The sequence below is a fragment of the Castor canadensis genome, chromosome 4 (assembly GCF_047511655.1).
Source record: "Castor canadensis chromosome 4, mCasCan1.hap1v2, whole genome shotgun sequence".
NCBI lineage: Eukaryota > Metazoa > Chordata > Mammalia > Rodentia > Castoridae > Castor > Castor canadensis.
The window spans coordinates 117460377-117479072 of NC_133389.1; the positions used below are offsets into that span (position 1 = coordinate 117460377).

General features: G+C 34.4%; 1 long non-coding RNA gene across 1 annotated transcript in view; it reads right to left on the minus strand.

Annotated features, from left to right (window-relative positions):
* The window catches only part of LOC141422379 (uncharacterized), a 36383-nt gene extending 18386 nt beyond the window's left edge, over positions 1 to 17997 (minus strand). The window contains exon 1 of the long non-coding RNA XR_012446925.1: positions 17947 to 17997. This is a non-coding gene — a long non-coding RNA (uncharacterized lncRNA). The remainder of the gene's footprint in view (positions 1 to 17946) is intronic.
* Between the last annotated feature and the right edge of the window lie 699 nt (positions 17998 to 18696).

Below are 18696 nucleotides of genomic sequence, written 5' to 3' on the forward strand. Positions count from 1 at the left end.
AGATATGATGTGCCAAATTTTCTCCAAGACTGTGGCTTGTCTTTTTGTTTATTTATTTGTGTCTTTTCAAGTGCAGTTTTGAACTGTGACCATGTTCAATCTATGTTCTTTTAATTGATCATGGGTTAACAAACTCTTTGCCCATATCAAGGTTATGAAAAGTTTATCCTATTTTTCTTTAGACATTTTATAATTTTCTCATATCTAAGGTCCATTTTAAGTATTTTTTTAGTATGGTAAATAAAAAAGAAAATTTCATTAAAAGAATTAATTAGTTGCATGTGGATATCCTTCCTGCAACACTTTGCAGACAACCCTTCTCCATTCACTGTCTCCCCACCTTTATTGAACTCTATTTATGACCTCTTGCATGTGTTGCATTTATCTTTCTATCCTTGAGGTAGTACCACATCATCTTCTTTACTTACTGTTTAATAAGGTTTTTCTTATTGTTTTATTCATTTATTCAGATGTGCATACATTGTTTGGGCCATTTCTCCCTTCTGCCCCCCACCCCTTTCTTCTCCCCCTTACCTCCCTCACTTGCAGCCAGAACCTGTTCTGCCATTTTCTCTAATTTTGTTGAAGAGAAGATATAAGCAATAATAAGAAAAACAAAGTGTTTTTGCTACTTGAGATAAGGATATATACACAGAGATTCCTAGCATTGCTTCCATGCACAAGTGTATTACAACCCGAATTGATTCATTTCTACCTGACCTTTTCACTAGTTCCTGATCACCTTCCCAAATTGACCTCTGTCATTTTAACGTTACTGTATTAGCTCCTCTGCTGTGGGGACATCAAACATTTTCATGTTTTGGGTTTCCTACCTATCCCCATACCTCCTGTATGTGCTCTCATGTTAACATGTGACCCAAGACAACATTGCTGCATTTCCCCTACTTCTAAAGTCTGCATATGAGAGAGAACATGTGATTTTTTGTCTTCTGAGCCTGGCTAACCTCGTTCAGGATGATGTTCTCCAGTTCCATCCATTTACTTGAGAATGATAAAATTTCATTCTTCTTCATGGCTGAGTAAAACTCCATTGTGTATAAATACCACATTTTCTTAATCCATTCATCATTAGTGGAGCATCTTGGTTATTTCTATAACTTGGTTATTGGGAATAGCACTGCAATAAACATGGGCGTGCAGGTGCCTCTGGAGTAACCTGTGTTGCATTCCTTTGGGTATATCCCTAGGAGTGGTATTGCTGAATCATATGGCAGGTCTGTGTTTAGATTTTTAAGAAGCCTCCACATTGTTTTCCAGAGTGGTTGCACCAGCTTGCATTCCCACCAGCAGTGTAAGAGGATTCCTTTTGCCCCACATCCTCACCAACACCTGTTGCTAGTGGTGTTTTTTATGATAGCTATTTTAACAGGAGCAAGGTGGAATCTTAGTATGGTTTTGATTTGCACTTCCTTTATGTCCAGAGATGGTGAGCATTTTTTGATATGTTTTTGGACATTTCAATTTCTTCTTTTGAGAAAGTTCTGTTTAGTTCAATTGCCCATTTCTTTATTGGTTCATTGATTTGGGGAGAGTTTAGTTTTTTGAGTTCCCTGTATATTCTGGTTATCAACCCTTTGTCTGATGCATAGCTGGCAAATAATTTCTCCCACTCTGTGGGTGGTCTCTTCAGTTTAGAGACCATTTCTTTTGTTGCACAGAAGCTTTTTAATATTATGTAGTCTCATTTGTCCATCCTTTCTCTTAGTTGCTGAGCTGCTGGGGTTCTTTTGAGGAAGTTCTTGCCTACACCTAGTACTCCCAGAGTATTCCCTGCTCTTTCCTGAAGTAACTTCAGGGTTTAAGGTCTGATTTTAAGGTCCTTGATCCATTTTGAGTTGATATTAGTACAGGGTGAAAACCATGGATTTAGTTTCAGTTTTTTGCAGGTGGACAACCACTTTTGCAGCAACATTTGTTGAAGAGGCTATCTTTTCTCCAACATATGTTTTTGGCACCTTTGTCAAAAATAAGGTGGGCATAGATGTGTGGACTCATATCCAGGTCCTCTATTATGTTCCACTGGTCTTCATGTCTGTTTTTGTGCCAGTGCCATGCTGTTTTTATTGCTATTGCTTTGTAATATAGTTTCAAGTGGGTATTGTGATACCTCCAGCATTGCTTTTTTTGCTTACTATTGCCTTGGCTATTAGCAGTCTCTTGTGTTTCCAAATGAAATTTAGGATAGACTTTTCAATCTCTGTGATGAATGTCATTGGAATTTTGATGGGAATTGCATTAAACATGTAGATTGCTTTTGGTAGTATAGCCATTTTTACTATGTTGATTCTACCAATCCATGAGCATGGGAGATCTTTCCAGCTTCTGTAGTCTTCCTTTATCTCTTTCTTCAGGGCTTTGTAGTTCTCCTTTTAGAGGTCATTTACATCCTTTGTTAAGTTTACACCTAGGTATTTGATTTTTTTGGAGGCTATTATAAATGGAATTGTTTCCATATATTACTTCTCAGTTTGTTCGTTGTTGGTGTATAGAAAAGATAATGATTTTTGTAAGTTGATTTTGTATCCTGCCACCTTGCTGTAGCTGTTTATGGTGTCTAGGAGTTTTTGGGTAGAGTTCTTAGTGTCTGTAAGATATAGGATCATGTCATCTGCAAATAGGTAGATAATGGCAGTTTCTTTACCTTTTTGTATTCCTTTTATTTCTTCTTGCCTATTTGCTCTGGCTAGGAATTCCAGGATTATGTTGAATAAGTGGGGATAGTGGGCTCCATTGTCTTGTTCCTGATTTTAGGGGAAATGGTTTCAGTTTTTCTCCATTAAGTATGATGTTGGCTATAGGTTTGTCATGTATAGCTTTTACAATGTTGAGGTACATTCCTTCTATTCCTAGTTTTCTTAGAACTTTTATCATGAAGTGGTGTTGGATCTTATTGAAGGCTTTTTCTGCATCTATTGAAATGATTAAGTGGTTTTTGTCTTTGCTTCTATAAATGTACTGTATTACATTTATAGATTTGTGTATGTTGAACCACCCCTGGATCCCTGGAATAAAGCCGACTTGGTTGTTGTGAATGGTCTTTCTGACATGTTGTTGGATTCAGTTTGCCATTATTTTATTGAGGATTTTTGCATTGATGTTCATTAAGAAGATTGGCGTATAGTTTTCCTTTTTGGAGGTGTCTTTGTCTGGTTTTGGTGTGAGTGTAATACTGGCTTCATAAAATGAGTTAGACAGTATTCCTTCCCTATCATTTTTGTGGAAAAGTTTAAGGTGAGTTGTTATTAGTTCTTCTTTAAAGGTCTGATAGAATTCAGCAGAGATTCCATCTTGTCCCAGACTTTCCTTTTTTGGGAGACCTTTTATTGTTGCTTCAATTTCACTTTGTGTTATGGATATATTCAGGTGATTAATATCCTCTTCCTTCAATTTTGGATGGTCATATGTATCCAGAAATTTGTCAATTTCTTCAAGATTTTTCAAATTTATTAGAATATACATTCTCACAGTAGTCTCTGATGATTTTCTGGATTTCCATGGCGTTTGTTATTATCTCCACTTTTGCATTTTGATTTTACTGATTTGGGTTTTTTCTCTCCTCAATTTAGTCAGTTTTGCCAGGAATCTGTCAATCTTGTTTATTTTTTCAAAGAACCAGCTTTCCGTTTCATTGATTCTTTGCACGTTTTTATTTTTTCTTTCTATTTCATTAATTTCAACCCTTATATTTATCATTTCTCTCCTTCTGCTTGCTTTGGAATTTGCTTGTAGCATTAAGTAATTGATTTGAGATCTTTCTGACCTTTTAATATATGCACCCATGGTTATAAACTTTCCTCTTTGGACTGCCTTTGCTGTGTCTGATGGATTCTATTATGTGGTGTTTTCATTTTCATTAACTTCCAAGAACCTTTTAATTTCCTCTTTTATTTCATCAATGACCCATTGATCATTGAGCAATGTGTTGTTCAGCTTCCAATTGTTTGCATGTTTTCTACTGTTGTTTCTGTTGTTGAGTTCTAGTTTTAATGCATTGTGATCGGTAGAATGCATGGTATTATTTCTATTTTCTTATATTTGCTGAGGCATGCTTTGTGACCTAAGATACAATCAATTTAGGAGAGGGTTCCATGGGCTGCTGACAAGAATGTATATTGTGTGGAAGTTGGATGAAATATTCTGTAGACATCAGCTAGGTCAATTTGGTCTATGGTGTGATTTAGTTCTAGAATTTCTTTATTGATTTTTTTGTTTGGATGACCTATCTATTGGTGAAAGGTGAGTATTAAAGTCTCCCACTACCACTGTGTTTGAGTCCATATATGCTTTATATCCTTTAGAGTATGTTTGATGAAATTGGGTGCACTGACATTGGGTACATATAGGTTGATAATTGTTATTTCCTTTTGGTGTATTTCCACTTTTATTAGTATGGAGTGTCCTTCTTTATCTCATTTGATCAATGTAAGTTTGAAGTCTACTCTGTCTGAGATAAATATTGCTAATCCTGCCTGTTTTCAGGGGGTATTGGCTTGGTAAATACTCTTAAGCCTTTCACCCTAAGCCAGTGCTTGTTTCTGTCAATGAGATGGGTCTCCTGTAATCAACAGATTGTTGGATCTTCCTTTTTAATCCAGTTTACCAAATGGTGTCTTTTGATAGGGGAGTTAAGTCCGTTAATATTCAGTGTTAGTATTGTTACACATATGGGGTGATTCTTGTCATTTAGTTGTTTTTGTTGTTTAAGGATTTGATTGTGTGCAGCTGAATCAGTATTACTCTCTGATTCCTTGTCTTTTCTCCTCTTGTGGTTTGGTACTGCCTGCCCTTTCATGGGTTTTTTTGCTTTCATTTTCTGTGTGTAGAATCTATTTGTAGTGGTGGTTTGGTGGTCATATAATGTTTTAGTTTCTGCTTATCATGGAAGATTTTTATTGCTCTATTTTGAATGATAGTTTTGCTGGGTAGAGTATCCTAGGTTAGAAGTTATTTTCTTTCAGTGCCAGGAACACCTCACTCCATGCCCTTCTTGCTTTTAAGGTTTTGGCTCAGAAATCTGTTATGATTTTGATGGATTTACCTTTGTATGTTATTTGTTTTTTCTCTCTTACAGTCTTCAATATTCTTTCTCTATTCTCTGTGCTTGTTGTTTTAATGATAATATGTTGTGGGGTAGTTCGATTTTGGTCAAGCCTGTTTGGTGTCCTGGAGGCTTCCTGTACCTGAATGGGCATAGTTTTCTCGAGATTTGGGAAATTTTCTGTTATTATTTTGTTAAATATATTACGAATTCCTTTTGCTTATACCTCTTCTCCTACTTCAATGCTCATGATTCTCATGTTTGGTCTTTTGATGGAGTCAGTGAGTTCTTACATATGCCTTTCCCAGGTCTTGAGTTGTTTGACTAATAACTCTTCAGTTTTTCCTTTAATTTCCATTTTATCTTCAAGTTCTGAGATTCTGTCTTCCACTTGTTCTAGTCTGCTGGAGTGGCCTTCCACTGTGTTTTGTATTTCTGTTTCACTCTTTTTTCTGAGATTTTCCATATCATGGTTACTTCCTCTTTAATACTGTCAGTTTTCACCTTTAATTCATTAATCTCTCTATTTATATTGTTCTCTGTTTCAGTTTGTTGTTTATTTAGGGCTCCTATGAATTCATTTATTTGTTTCTATGTTCTCATATTCTTTATTTTTGGTGTCTTGAAATTTCTTGAGTGCCTCTTGTATGTTTTGGTTGACCATGTCTAGTAACTTCTCCATGCAACTCTCAGTTATTACTTGCAGGATTTCTTCTTTGAGAGTGTTCTTGTGCATATCATTGGGTTCCTTGGAGTTGTTTTTCTTTGTTTTGTTGGAGTCTAGAACTGGGTATTCATTTTCTTCATTTCCCTCTGAATCCTGTATTAAATTATTTTTGGGGAGAGAATGTTTTCTATCCCTTTTTCGTCTTCCCATTGCTCCACTTGGTATTGTGCAACTATGTTCTTGATTGGCTAATGGTGGTTTCAGTCACCCATTTTCTTTCCATTGGTTAAATTTTGTTTTGTAAGTTTATTGGATTTTTAGCTTAGTGTATGCATGCTATTTCTGTCCCTGGTCTGGTTGTATTTTAACTAGTATTACCTAACTCACAATAGTAAAACTAAGAAAACAAAACAAAACAAAAAACCAAAGAAATCAGTGTAGAGAGATAAACAAACAGACAAAAACAAACAGACACACAAAAAATCTCCAGGTTCAGGAAAAATAGAATTTCACTCTTATTAGTTCTGGTGTTACTCCTTCAGCATCCAATCCTGGTGTTGGTATTTAAGCAGAAGCTCTGTATTAGTCTCACTAGGTGGTTGGGGAGTCTAGCCAGTTTTTCTTCTGTCTTTCAGCAGCAGCTGCTTAGTCAGATCCTCCCTCCATGAAGTGTTACAGTTTAAGTTTGTATGTTGTTTGTCCTCAGGTTCCAGATATCAGCTCTATAGCTCACCAGCAGTCCTGCTTTGGAGTTGGGTTTTCACTGTGTTGGTTTACTGGGGCTTGTTTCTTTACCTCACTCTCTTTCTCTGAGGCAAGGTCAGTGTTCTGTCAGCTGGGCCCCTGCTGTAAGTGTGTTGTGATGGTTTGTGGATTGTTTTTCAATTTTGCAGTGTCATTTGACTTTGGATGTTGCTCACTGGCTCAGGAGATGAGCTTTGTGGACCGCTACCTGCTCTATATCAGGCAGCAGCTTATCACCCACCTGCTGTCACCCCTTCTACCTTTCCAGCCTTTGTTTACTGAAAGTTCACACAGAGACTAGCTCTTTGCCCCTCCCCCCTTCTCTGGTGCACTTACAGCACCCCACCCCCCTCTGCTGTGTGTTAGTTTTTGTTCCTTGTTTAATCAGGTTTTTGTGTTTGTTTGTTTGTTTTTTGCAGGGTGAGGGGTCAGTCTGCCCAGGGGGCTATCCCTTGGCTATTATCCTAGGGGTGGGTGGGGGAATACTGCATGATACCTCAGGTTCAGAGCCAGTATCTGGCGGGGCAGGAGCCCTCCTGTTTTCTCAGTGTAATGTGGCACGGAGAGACTTTGTATGGGCTTGGGGTTCAGGGTGTCCAAGTTTGCTTCTTCTTGATGCTTTATTTCCACCAAGTGTGGCTCCAGCATCTCAGCAAGATTTTTGATTTATGGAGCTCACACTATCTGCCTCTGCACCCTAGTCGCTATCTTGGATTCTCTCCTAAATTCACAGTTTTTCATGTCTTCAAACTTCTGGTGTCTTTCCCTGAGGTAAACACACTCACTGCCTGCTTCGGCACAGGAAGGCTCCTTCTTCCACTGTCTCCTGGCACATTTCTCTCACACTCTTTGGCTATTTTTCAGTGTTCTCAGTATTTTCCCAGGGGTTCAAGATTCTTACAGACTTCGATAGGAGGGCTTCTCACAGAAGGGAGGCGTGGAGCTGCAGAAACATGGATTAAAGCAAGCACTTTAAGTATCTCAATCTGCCTCTGAAAGTCCGAGCCCCTTCCCTCAGAAGTTTTGTGGGAAATCCAGGCCTGGCCTTTCTGTTATGCTGTTCCAAGACAGTTAAAATCCTAGTCTGAATCTTTAATAAGTTTTTAAATCAGGATTTTCATGTCTTCCAGCTTTGTCTTTTAAAAATTGTTTTGACTATTCTAGGAACTTTGATTATCCATACATATTTTAGAAATAGTTCAATTATTTCTGCCAAAAGAGCTTGCTGAATGTAATAGGAATTGCAATGAATTTAGAGATCCATTTGGGGACAATTGTTGTTTGGACATACTGAGACTTCAATTCATGAGGACAGATTGTTCCTTCATGTATATAGAACTCCCTTAATTTCTCTCAGAAATGCTTTTTAATTTTTCATGTATAAGTATTGGGTTCCTTTTACTAAGTATTTTTTCCTTCATTTTATTGTGTATAGAAGTGCTTTGTTAATTATATGTATATATATATATAAATATAAATATAGAATAGATTTGTGTGAACGTCCTAAGATTCTCTATGTAAGCAGATAATTCATTTACAAATCAAGACAGTGGTACTGTTTCCTTTAAATTTTGGATGTCTTTGATTTCTTCTACTGTTTTCTTGCCTTATTGCAATACTTATATCCTCCATTGTCATATTGAATAGAAGTGGGGAACAGTGCCCTTTTTTATAATCATATTGAAAGTATTTTTTGCTTCACCAGTATTATGCTAGCTAGTATTATCAGCTTTATGAAGTCCACTCCTATTAATAGTTTTGAGAGATTTTTCATAATGAATAGATGATGTATTTTGTTGTATGTTTTTTGGTCTTCATTGATATTATGCTACTTTATTTCTTTAACCTGCTAATGTGGAAAGTTATATTGAATGGATTTGAATATTGAGTCAATTTTGCATTATGGAATAAATCCAGCTTGGTTTTGGTCTAATTTGATATACAATTTTTTTCATTAAATTTTTATTTTGAGAAAACAATAGATTCATATACAGTTGCAAAAATAATACAAAAAGATTCCTTATATCTTTTGTGCAATTTCCGCCCATGGTAACATCTTTCAAAATGATATTTCAGTACCATAAATAGAATATTGACAATGACACAACCTACCTCTCTTATTCATATTAATCAATGTTTCTAATACTCATTTATGTGTGTTTGCATGTGTTTAGTTCTGTATACTTCCATCACACGTAAATTTGTGTATTAACTTTGCAGTTGAGATAAGGATAGATTCAACAGCAGAAATGTCCCTTACATTACACTTTTATAACCACATACAATTCCCTTACACCTGGAAACTGTACTTCTGTTCTCTGTTTCTGAAATCTTGTCTTTTCAAAATATTACAAAAATGAAATTATACACTATGTGACCTTATAGAATTGCTTTGTGTTTTTTACTAAGAATAATTTCCCAGAGATTCATCTTTGTTTTTGCATGTTTATGTAGTTCATTCTTTTTTTCCTTGCTGAGTTGTTCCTCAGTTTGTTTAGACAGGAGACCATTGAAGGACATATGGATTGTTTATAGTTTGTGACATCTAAATAAAATGCTTTGAACATTCATGTATAGATTCTTATTTGACATGCATATTTTCCTTTTTCTGTAATAAATTGCTAAGATAATATTTTTTCATCCTAATAGCTAAATATGCCATTTTATAAGAAGTTGCCACACTGTTATCCAGAACACTTTCTGAATATTTTCTCAAATCTCTGTTGTTTTTTCATCTTCTTAGCAGTCTTTCAGAGAACAAATTTTTAATTTTGATGAAGTACAACTTATCAATCATTCCTTTCATAAATAGTAATTGATATTGGGCCTCAGAACTCTGCATAGCCCTAGATCATGAAGTTTTTCTTCCTTTTTCCTAAAAGTTTTATAATTGAATATTTGAGAGTCTGTGATAAGTTTTAAGCTAATTTTTGTGAAAGAAATAAAGTGTAGGAGAATATTTGTTTTGCCCATGAATTTCCAATTGTACTTATTATTAAATTGGTACCATCTCCATTGAAATAAATTGCTTTTTAACCTTTGTCAAAAATCAATTGGGCATATCCATCTGAATTGTTTCATGGTTCTACATCTATTCCAGTAGTTTATGCTTATCCATTCACTGATACTACACTGTTTGGTTACAGTAGCTACATCTCAATGTATAGGGAGTCTTAAAATCATTTAGAGTGATTCATCTCACATTATCCTTCTTAATACCATTTTAGCCAATCCATGTTAAAGTTAGTGTAAGTTTTCCTATTTCTGCAACTAATAAAACTATTGCTAGGATTCTGACAGTAATTTCATTGAACATATGGAGCAATTGGGGGAATATTGACATCTTAATTATATTGAGTTATTAAATCCTTGAACATATATCTACCCATTTATTTAGATCTTCTGTTATTTCTTTTATCAGCTTCATAATTATCAACATACAAATCACATATATATAGTCTTAGATATAAAACTAAATATTTCATTGTATTTATAACAATTAGAAATGTTTTTAACTTTGTTCATCATGTTTATTGTAAAAAGTATATAGAAGAGTTATTCATTATTGTGTGTTAATATTGTATCCTGTAACCTAGCTGAATTAATTTACTAGTCATTGTAGTGTTGAAGAGTCCTTGGAATTTTCTATGTAAGCTATCATTCCATCTGCAAATAAGGCTGGTTTTATTTTTTCTTTGCAATATAAAACCCCTTCACTTTTTACCATGTCTTATTGCGGTGTCTTGAACTTTGTGGAATTAGTACTTTGTGGAATTAGTACTTTGTGGAATAAGTGCAGTGATAGTAGAAATCCTTACTTTGGTCTTCATATTAAGAGTAACGTATTCAATTTTTATTATTAATTAATTTGTTAACTATATTATTTTGTAGATGTTCTTTATTCAGTTAAGAAAGATTCCCCTCTACTTCTATTTTGCTGAAATTTTTAACATAAATTGCTGAGGGGATTTATCCAATATGTTCATTGCATCAACTGATGCAATACTATGATGCTTCTTCTTTAATTTATTAATATAGGGGATTAAATTGATTGATTTCTTTAGTGCTGTATCAACCTTAAATGCCTAGTATTAATACCAATTGTCTTTGGGATATTTTATACATTTTTATACCTTACACCTACTGGAGAATCTTGTTAAAATTTTGTGAGGGTTTTTAGCTTAAGTACATGAGAGATACCAGCTCATGAGAGATAATTTCAAAGATGATAAAAGAAATTAAGGAAAGTCAGAATAAATACAGACTAAGTTTTTTGATTGTTGATTTTGTATTACCTTTGTCTGATTTGGTATCACAGTAATCTTCGATTCATAAAATGAAATAAGACAGGTCCCCTTCTCTTCTATTTTTTTTTGTAATATATTTTCTGAAATTGGTGACATGTCCCATTTAAATGTTTGGTAGAATTCTCTTTTTGAAACCATTAAGAGTTGAAGATTTTATTTCCAGAAAAATTTTAAATTATGAATTGAACTTACTTAATTATTATAGGTCTAATCAAACAATGTTTCACATTGGGTGAATTGTTATAGTTTGTCTTATCAAAAGAATTGATGTATTTGTTATATTATCTTCACACAGGTGCATTGTGTTTCAGTTTTATTCACTCTTTATCATTCTCTATTCTTCCCTCACTGCCCCATAGTACCCTCAGACAGACCCACTGAAACAATCATGTTCTATCTCTCTTTCTCATGTGTGTATCTTTCTATGTGTATGTGTATATAAGATCATATATGTATTTATGTATACATTTATCTGATAAATCTAGCTTCCATGTACGAGGTAAAACATGCATAAACTGTTGAATTAGAGGGGATCTGGGCAATAGAGAAAGAATAAGTAATAGGGAGAGTTAATCTGATTAGAGTATGATATATACATATCTGAAATACCAAGGCAAAACTCCCTTGAATAATTAATATCTACTTAAAAATTGAAGGGCAGGAAGGTAAAACAGGTCCAGTTTGGGGATGGCTATCTGTGGGAGGGAGAGAGTAAATGGAGAGGGTGAAAGAGTGTGAATATGGTAGATATACTTTGTGTATGAAAATAGAACAATGAAACTTGCTGAAACTGTTCTAAGAAGGGGAGGAGGAGAAATAAAGGAGAATGATGATGTGGGTGAATCTAATTAAGAAATATTGTAAGCACATACATTAATGTCACAATGTGTTTCCCTTGTACAACTATTATAAGTAAATAAATAAAGAATTGATGTATTTCACAGAAAATTTATGTATATAGAATTATCTGAAAAGACTACAGGGATAGGCTCTTTTCATTCCTAATATTAGTAACTTAGATCTTTACTCTCTTTTTCTTCATCATTTTGCTGGAGCTTTGTCAAACTAATTGATCTTTTCAAAAAACAGAGTATTGTTTTATTGATTTTCTCCACTGTTTTTCTTCACTTTCACTTACTTCTGATTTGTATTACCTTCTTCATTTCTGTACTCTTTGAGTTTATTTTCCCTTTGTCTCTAGTTTTTTAATGTGAGAGTCTAGATTATAGATATCCTTTTCTAATATAAGAAATATAAATTTATCTCTGCTTAATTTGCAGTGATTCATTTTGATATGTTTCCATTTCACACAATTCAATGTACTATTAAATTTCTCTTGAGAACTTCTCTTTGGCCTATGGATGATTTAGAAATTGTAGTTACTTTTGTGAAAAGTATGGAGATTTTCCTACTATTCTTCTGTTAGTGCTTTCTAGAGTTTTGGTCAAAATTGAGTTATTTCAGTTCTTTAAGTTAGTGATATTTATTTAGAACATACATTCTATATGTTTATGAATACTTGGAGAGAATGTATGTTCTGTAGTTGTGCAATAGAAACATTATATAAATGCCAATTAAATCATACTAATTGTTCTGGAATCTACCATATCTGGTATTAATATATCTATTCCTATTTTCATTTGATTAACGTTTGCATGGTTCATCTTTCTTTTATTCCTAAACTTTTGCCCTAATTACAGCATCATATTTTAAATGAGATTATTTTGGATAGCATATAGTTTGGGTTTTTTTTTAAGTCTATTCTACCAAACTCTTTTAAGTTTGACCATTTGTACTTAATGAAATTATATTAGCTGGTGCTATAAGTTGTGTTATAAATCATCTAAAAAACGTTTTGAACATTCAAAAGGAGTAGGGTAGTTAATTGAATTTTAGCATTTTTGTTCCACTTTTTTTCCTCCCTTTGGTTATTGCATCATTTATTCATTTATCATTCCCTTTCTATTTAGAGAACTTTATTAATCTAGGGTGATTTTCTTAAAATCTCTTCACCCTTCATTTCCAAAGAATATTATCACTCTATTATATAAAACTTTGTGTTTGCGATTCTTTTCTTTCAGCACTTGAAAATTTTTGACATATCTGACTTACATGTTCCTTTTTATGAAAGTTCTATTACTATTAAATTTATTTATTTCATTTAAGAATTGTTTGATTCCTTTCTGGCTGATTTTAAGATTTTGTCTTAATATGAACTTCATTGAGTTTATACTGATGTAAGGCAGCACTGCTTTGTTACATCAGGTGAAAGTACTGGCTTTCAACTCAGATAATGATGCCTTGATGGGAACACCCCATGCTACTACTTGACATAAGTATCAGTTCAGGCTCTTCGCTAAGCTTTCATTACTGCATACAAGTTGGGAAGAGAGAGGTCACCTTTCCATTGCTACCCACATATGTCTTCAACATATAGTGAGGATGTGATTCTCCTTCTCACCCCATGAAGATAAAGACCCATATCCCCAATTAATTTTCTTAACATCATTCTAGCATTAGAGTAGAAAATGAGGAGGGAGTCTTTTGGTTCTTCAGTGAAGCCTGTAAAGGGTGAAAGTCTAGCTACAAGGAACTTTGTTTGCTGCAATGGGAGTAGTGTCTGCTGTAGCAATGCAGCTGTTTTCAAAAAGTTTATTTTTTTTTCTACAGGGGTCCACAAGATCCCTAGCTACACTTCCATATTGTCTATAATTTTCAGAACCTTTTTATGTTTCTTTTAGATAAAATTTTTAGAACATAACTTTATCTAGTGAGAGTTTTTGGGAATAGTGTATCTATAGTATCTTTTCCTGACTTTTATACTTGAATGATATTTTTGCAGAATATATAATTGTTAGATATGGATGGGATTGCTTGTTTTTTTGATTGCTTCATCTTTTTTCTTTAACATTTTATGCATGTTATTCCATGATTTCTGGTTTCTTCTGTTGAGAAATTAGTTATAATTAGTGTCTCATGAAAATGAAGTATTGATTTCTCTCTGTATTTATGATTTTCTGTTTGCCTTTGTATTTCAAATTTTGATAGATATCAAAAATTTATATGTGTCTGTACATCATTTCTTCTAATACATTTGTATCTTTCTCTTTTAATTACACTTCTTAAAGTTTGTTGTTTCTTTAATATGTAAATTAATGCTTTTTCAGCAAATTTGTGGAGCTTAAGGTCATAGTTTCTTCAAGTATTTTTATTTGTCCCTTTTCTCTCATCTCTCTTTTAAGGACTACTTTTACATGTATTTTGGTACACCAGATTTTGACTCACAGGTCTTAAGTCTCTTTCTGTTTTTTATTGGGTAATTTCTTTTGATCCATTTTCAAGTTCACTGATTCTTATTCTACCATCTTGAATCTGATATAAAGCACTAAACCAAATTTTTTTTTATAGTTGAACTCTTCAACTCTGGTATCCCTAATATGTGTGTTTGTGTTTGTACCGTTATGATCTACATGTTTATGTTTACTCAAAATTGTTCTGCATGTTGAAAATCTGGCCCAAAAAGTGATGGTATTAGGAGGGACATTCAGAAGGTGCTTAAGTTCATAAGGATAGAGACTTCATGTATGGAATTATTGTTGTTATAAAAGAGGCCCAAGAGAAACTCCTCACTTTTCCACTACATATCTGTTGTTAATGTTAATATTGTTATCTTTTACCATTTATATTATAGTTTATAGTGATTTATATATCACCATTATAGTATTAGAACACCTGTGTTCTGCCTATGTCAGTGATTTATTATGTTTCTTATGCTTTCATCTTTCTAAGTAATGTCTTTTCATTTCAGATTAGGGAACTCCCTTTAGTATTTCTTGAAATCAAGGTCTACAGATGGTAATATTTTGTTTGTCTAGTAAAGTGTTTATCTCTCCTTAATTTCTGAAGGACAGTTTTACTGGGTAAAGTCTTCTTCATGGTTGGCTCTATTTTTCAGTTCTTCAAAGTTATGGAGACTGTTCCCTTGTGTATGATGTGTCTATTGTTGCTTTCAAAATTCTCTTTGTCTATAATTTTTGAAGGTCAATTTATTATGATTTACCTCATTGGGTATTTATATTTGAAGACTTTAGAGTTTCATGTGTCCAGATGTCAATTTTACTTCCAGATTTGAGAAATTTTCAGCCATAATTTTCAGCAGTTATTTCTTAACTCAGCTTTCTGTCATTTTCTCTCTTATCCATTTGAAAACCCCACCATCCACATTTTGGTCATCTTGATGGTTTTTCATTAACTTGTGGGCTTCTCAAATTTGTTTAAACTCTTTTTTACTTTTCTCTCTTCTCACTGAATAATTTCAAGTAAACTGTCATGAGCATTCATTATTTCTTCTATGTGATCAAGTGTTTTGTTGGTACTCTCTTCCATTTCTCATTTCATTCAATGTATTCTTTCACTGTGAAATTTCTCTATCTTTCTTTTTTATGATATCTCTTTGTTAACCTTATCATTTTGTTCATGTATTAACTTTCTGGCTTTTTAAGTAGTCTGGTGGAGCCCTTCTTCCAGAATTTACTTATTGGTTTCATTGAGGAAAGACCTTCAATTTTTGGTAATTGCAAGGAGACCAGATGGGTAAGGTGTGATAGATTTGATTCTGAGGGAGTGGCATAATAAAAGCTCCATCAACTAAGTTCAGAACCAGCAATGATTAAAGAGTTCTCCAGTGGCCAAGACCACAGGTGTTCATAGGACTGAGGACTATTGGTGTATTTGATGGAAGATACTGTTAAGGTTCTACTGGTTTCTTTTCTCCTAAAGGGGAAGTCATGGTCTAGCAATCCCTTTTTGGCACAGGGTCAAGCTTACAGGCATTCTCCCCACTGAAGTGGGCTGGTGCCTGATGCCTGGCATCTATGAAGCAACCATAGACCCCATATCTGGAGTGCTAACTACTGTAAAAGAACTCCAGCTCCAGAGTCATGGGCAAGAGTGGTGCAATTTCTAGGATTTATATTCAACACTGCAGTGTTGTATGGTATGCAAAACATGAAAGCCTATAGAACAGTTAGGGTATAGGGTCCAGAGTGCAGACAAATAAAGAGCTATAGTGGCTCTAGAATCCAGGGTCTGAGAGTTCTCATTGTGGCAGTTGCCTGGCCACAGAGCTATGATCCAGAGAATATATGGCTGTAAAGTAACCACAACTCTAGGGTCTAGGGTTTAGGTTTGCTTGATACAATGGTGGCTTGATTGTCTTCCATGCAGACACCACAAGGCATTCATAAAACCAAGATCTGGTGCATAAGATTTCAAAATGATCATGTCTGGGACGTGAGACATGAGCTAGTATACAGGAGTGGTGGATCTGATTTTTTAAGCACAAACTTATATGAAGTGATAGCAGAAGTAGGGTCTAGAGCATGTATGTTCATGAAGAAATCACAGTTCCAGGGTGTGGATACTACTGAGAGTAGTATCAGTCCTGGTTTAAAAGAGCTCTCATTTTGAATGGTAGAGCACAACAATGTCTCTTTCTCTCCAGAGAGCTTACAACAGACATGGCTGTTGTTTGCCTTTGTCATGAAATCTTATGTTCTCCTCTGCAGAGCATAACAGTGGAATTTGTACTGATTCACATAAAATAACTCTAATGAGAAAGATAGAGGATGTCCAAGGATGCAGCAGGGCACTGACTTCCTCAATGGCAAAAGCGGTCAATGTCCTCTGTAGAGCAAGCTACTGGTAACTATGGTGGAAACTGCCATGTGGATGATACTGAAGGATATTACCACTTTTGTTGCTAAACCCCTCTAGATGTTTCTCAGCTATGCCAGTTTTCCATGTGGTCATTTCTGGATGGTTATTCTGTATTTTTTCTCCACAATAGGCTGCAGGTTCTTTTGTGGGGAGTGGGGGTATTAGAGTTTGAATTCAGGGCCTTACACTTCAGATGCTTTACTACTTAAGTCATAGGTCCAGCCCCTTTTCCTTTGGTTACTTTGGAAATAGGGTCTTGCTTTATGCCCAGGCCACCCTGGACCTTGATCCTCTGACTTTAAGCTTCTTGCCTGAGATGACAGGGCACAGGCGTGTACCACCATGCCCAGCTTTTTTCTGTTGAGATGAGGAGGATTTCATAAGCCTTTTTGCCTGGGCTGACCGGGACCTATGATCCTCTAGCATCCAGGTAACTGAAAAGACAGGCACATGCCACTGTGTCCAGCTGTTGATTGAGACGGGACTTCACAAACTGTTTTCCTGGGCTGGTCTTGAATTGCAGTCCTCCTGATCTCAGCCTTCCAATTAGCTAAGATTAAGGCCTGAGCCACAAGTGTATAGCTGGTTGCAGGTTTTTAATTGGAACCTTAAGGTCCCCCAGGGATATTTTCATTCATGAACAGCTAATTAAAAAGGCTGATTTCTCCTACTCCACCATCTTTCTGACATGCCCATCATGAATTCTCCTAAGCATATCTAAATAATCATTGGGAAACTGTCTTTGGTTTATACTTTATTTGTTATTACTTATTTTATCATTTGTTTTTCCCTTTCAACTTGCTTTTTAAAAGGTGTATAATCTTCCATGATATCCATCTATCATATTCTTTTAAACTAATTCTCTAACAATATATGTTTTGGTTATTTATAACATTTTCATATTTGAAATAATATAATGATGAAAATCATGTATATAATCTTTTGTATTTACTCTGATGATTTTAGAATAATTTTTAAGAATTAATGCATAAAAAGTTATTCTCACTTTTAAGCTTTTGACACATATTGCCAAATTTCTCTCCAAAGTGGATATATTAATTTTGATCCTACCAACCATAGGCAGAGAATCTCATTTCTCTGAGTGATCACTTACATGTGATGTTATTTGGAAATTTTTATTGAGTGCTTCCATTTTTACCTCTCCATAGTTGACATTGTTTTTAAACGACAAATAATGTTAAAAGATTAGTGATAATGCCAGTTAAGAAATGTGCTAATACTCAAGAATAGAACATGTAAAAGCCATAGACATCTGCATGCCACAGCGCATAAGATACTAAGTGCTTTCTCGTTTATTTGTCCATTTATAAAACATGTTGTAGCAGGATTAAACTGTATCCCAAAAGAGACATTAACTTGTAGTATACTGAAGTATTTATTACTGCAGCATATGTAACAGATAATATTTGTTTATATTTTTAATTACTTACATTTTCAGCCAAGAAATTCTCTGAGGATAATGCTTCATTTACAAGAGTGTCCTGGCCAAAGACAACATAATGTAATCACATATTACCAACGATTTCATGACAACGATGCAGTAGGTATAAAATGACTTCCAAATAAAAGCTTAATTTTAGAAAGCTATAAAAAATTAAACAGAAGATACAATAATGGCACTAAACTTAAATTAAGGAAAAAAGTCACACAGTATGTAGCGATGTGAATAGAAATGAAGATACTGAAACTAAATACCTGGCATATTGTCCATTATGTGCTGAAATCCCATTGTTATAGTCTAATTGCTCCTTCCTCAGAACTCACAATGTTGGATACAAATGAAGCATAAGGTTGTATTCAATAATCAGAATTGATACAATATATGGAGGAAAGATGGAACTTATTATTAAAAGTCATTTCTACTTTTTCTATTTTGGTGAGGTTGGTAGAGGGAAAACAAAGTTGGGAGAGTAAGATTGCATTAGTAAGGGGCTGGGACCACATCATCTTATCCATTTTTCAATTAAGTATGCATAGCATTCAGTAAATGGACTGAAAATATCTAAATTACAACCTGTCTTATTGGTCTGGAAACATGTTTGAATGGATATGTTAATATATCTGTGTCTGGTGGCTCAGAGTCCTAAAACTTTTAATTAATTGAGACAGCCATAATGAAAACTTAAATGTGTAAGAACTGGTTGAAGTCCAATCAAGAATAAATGATAAACAGAACAAGA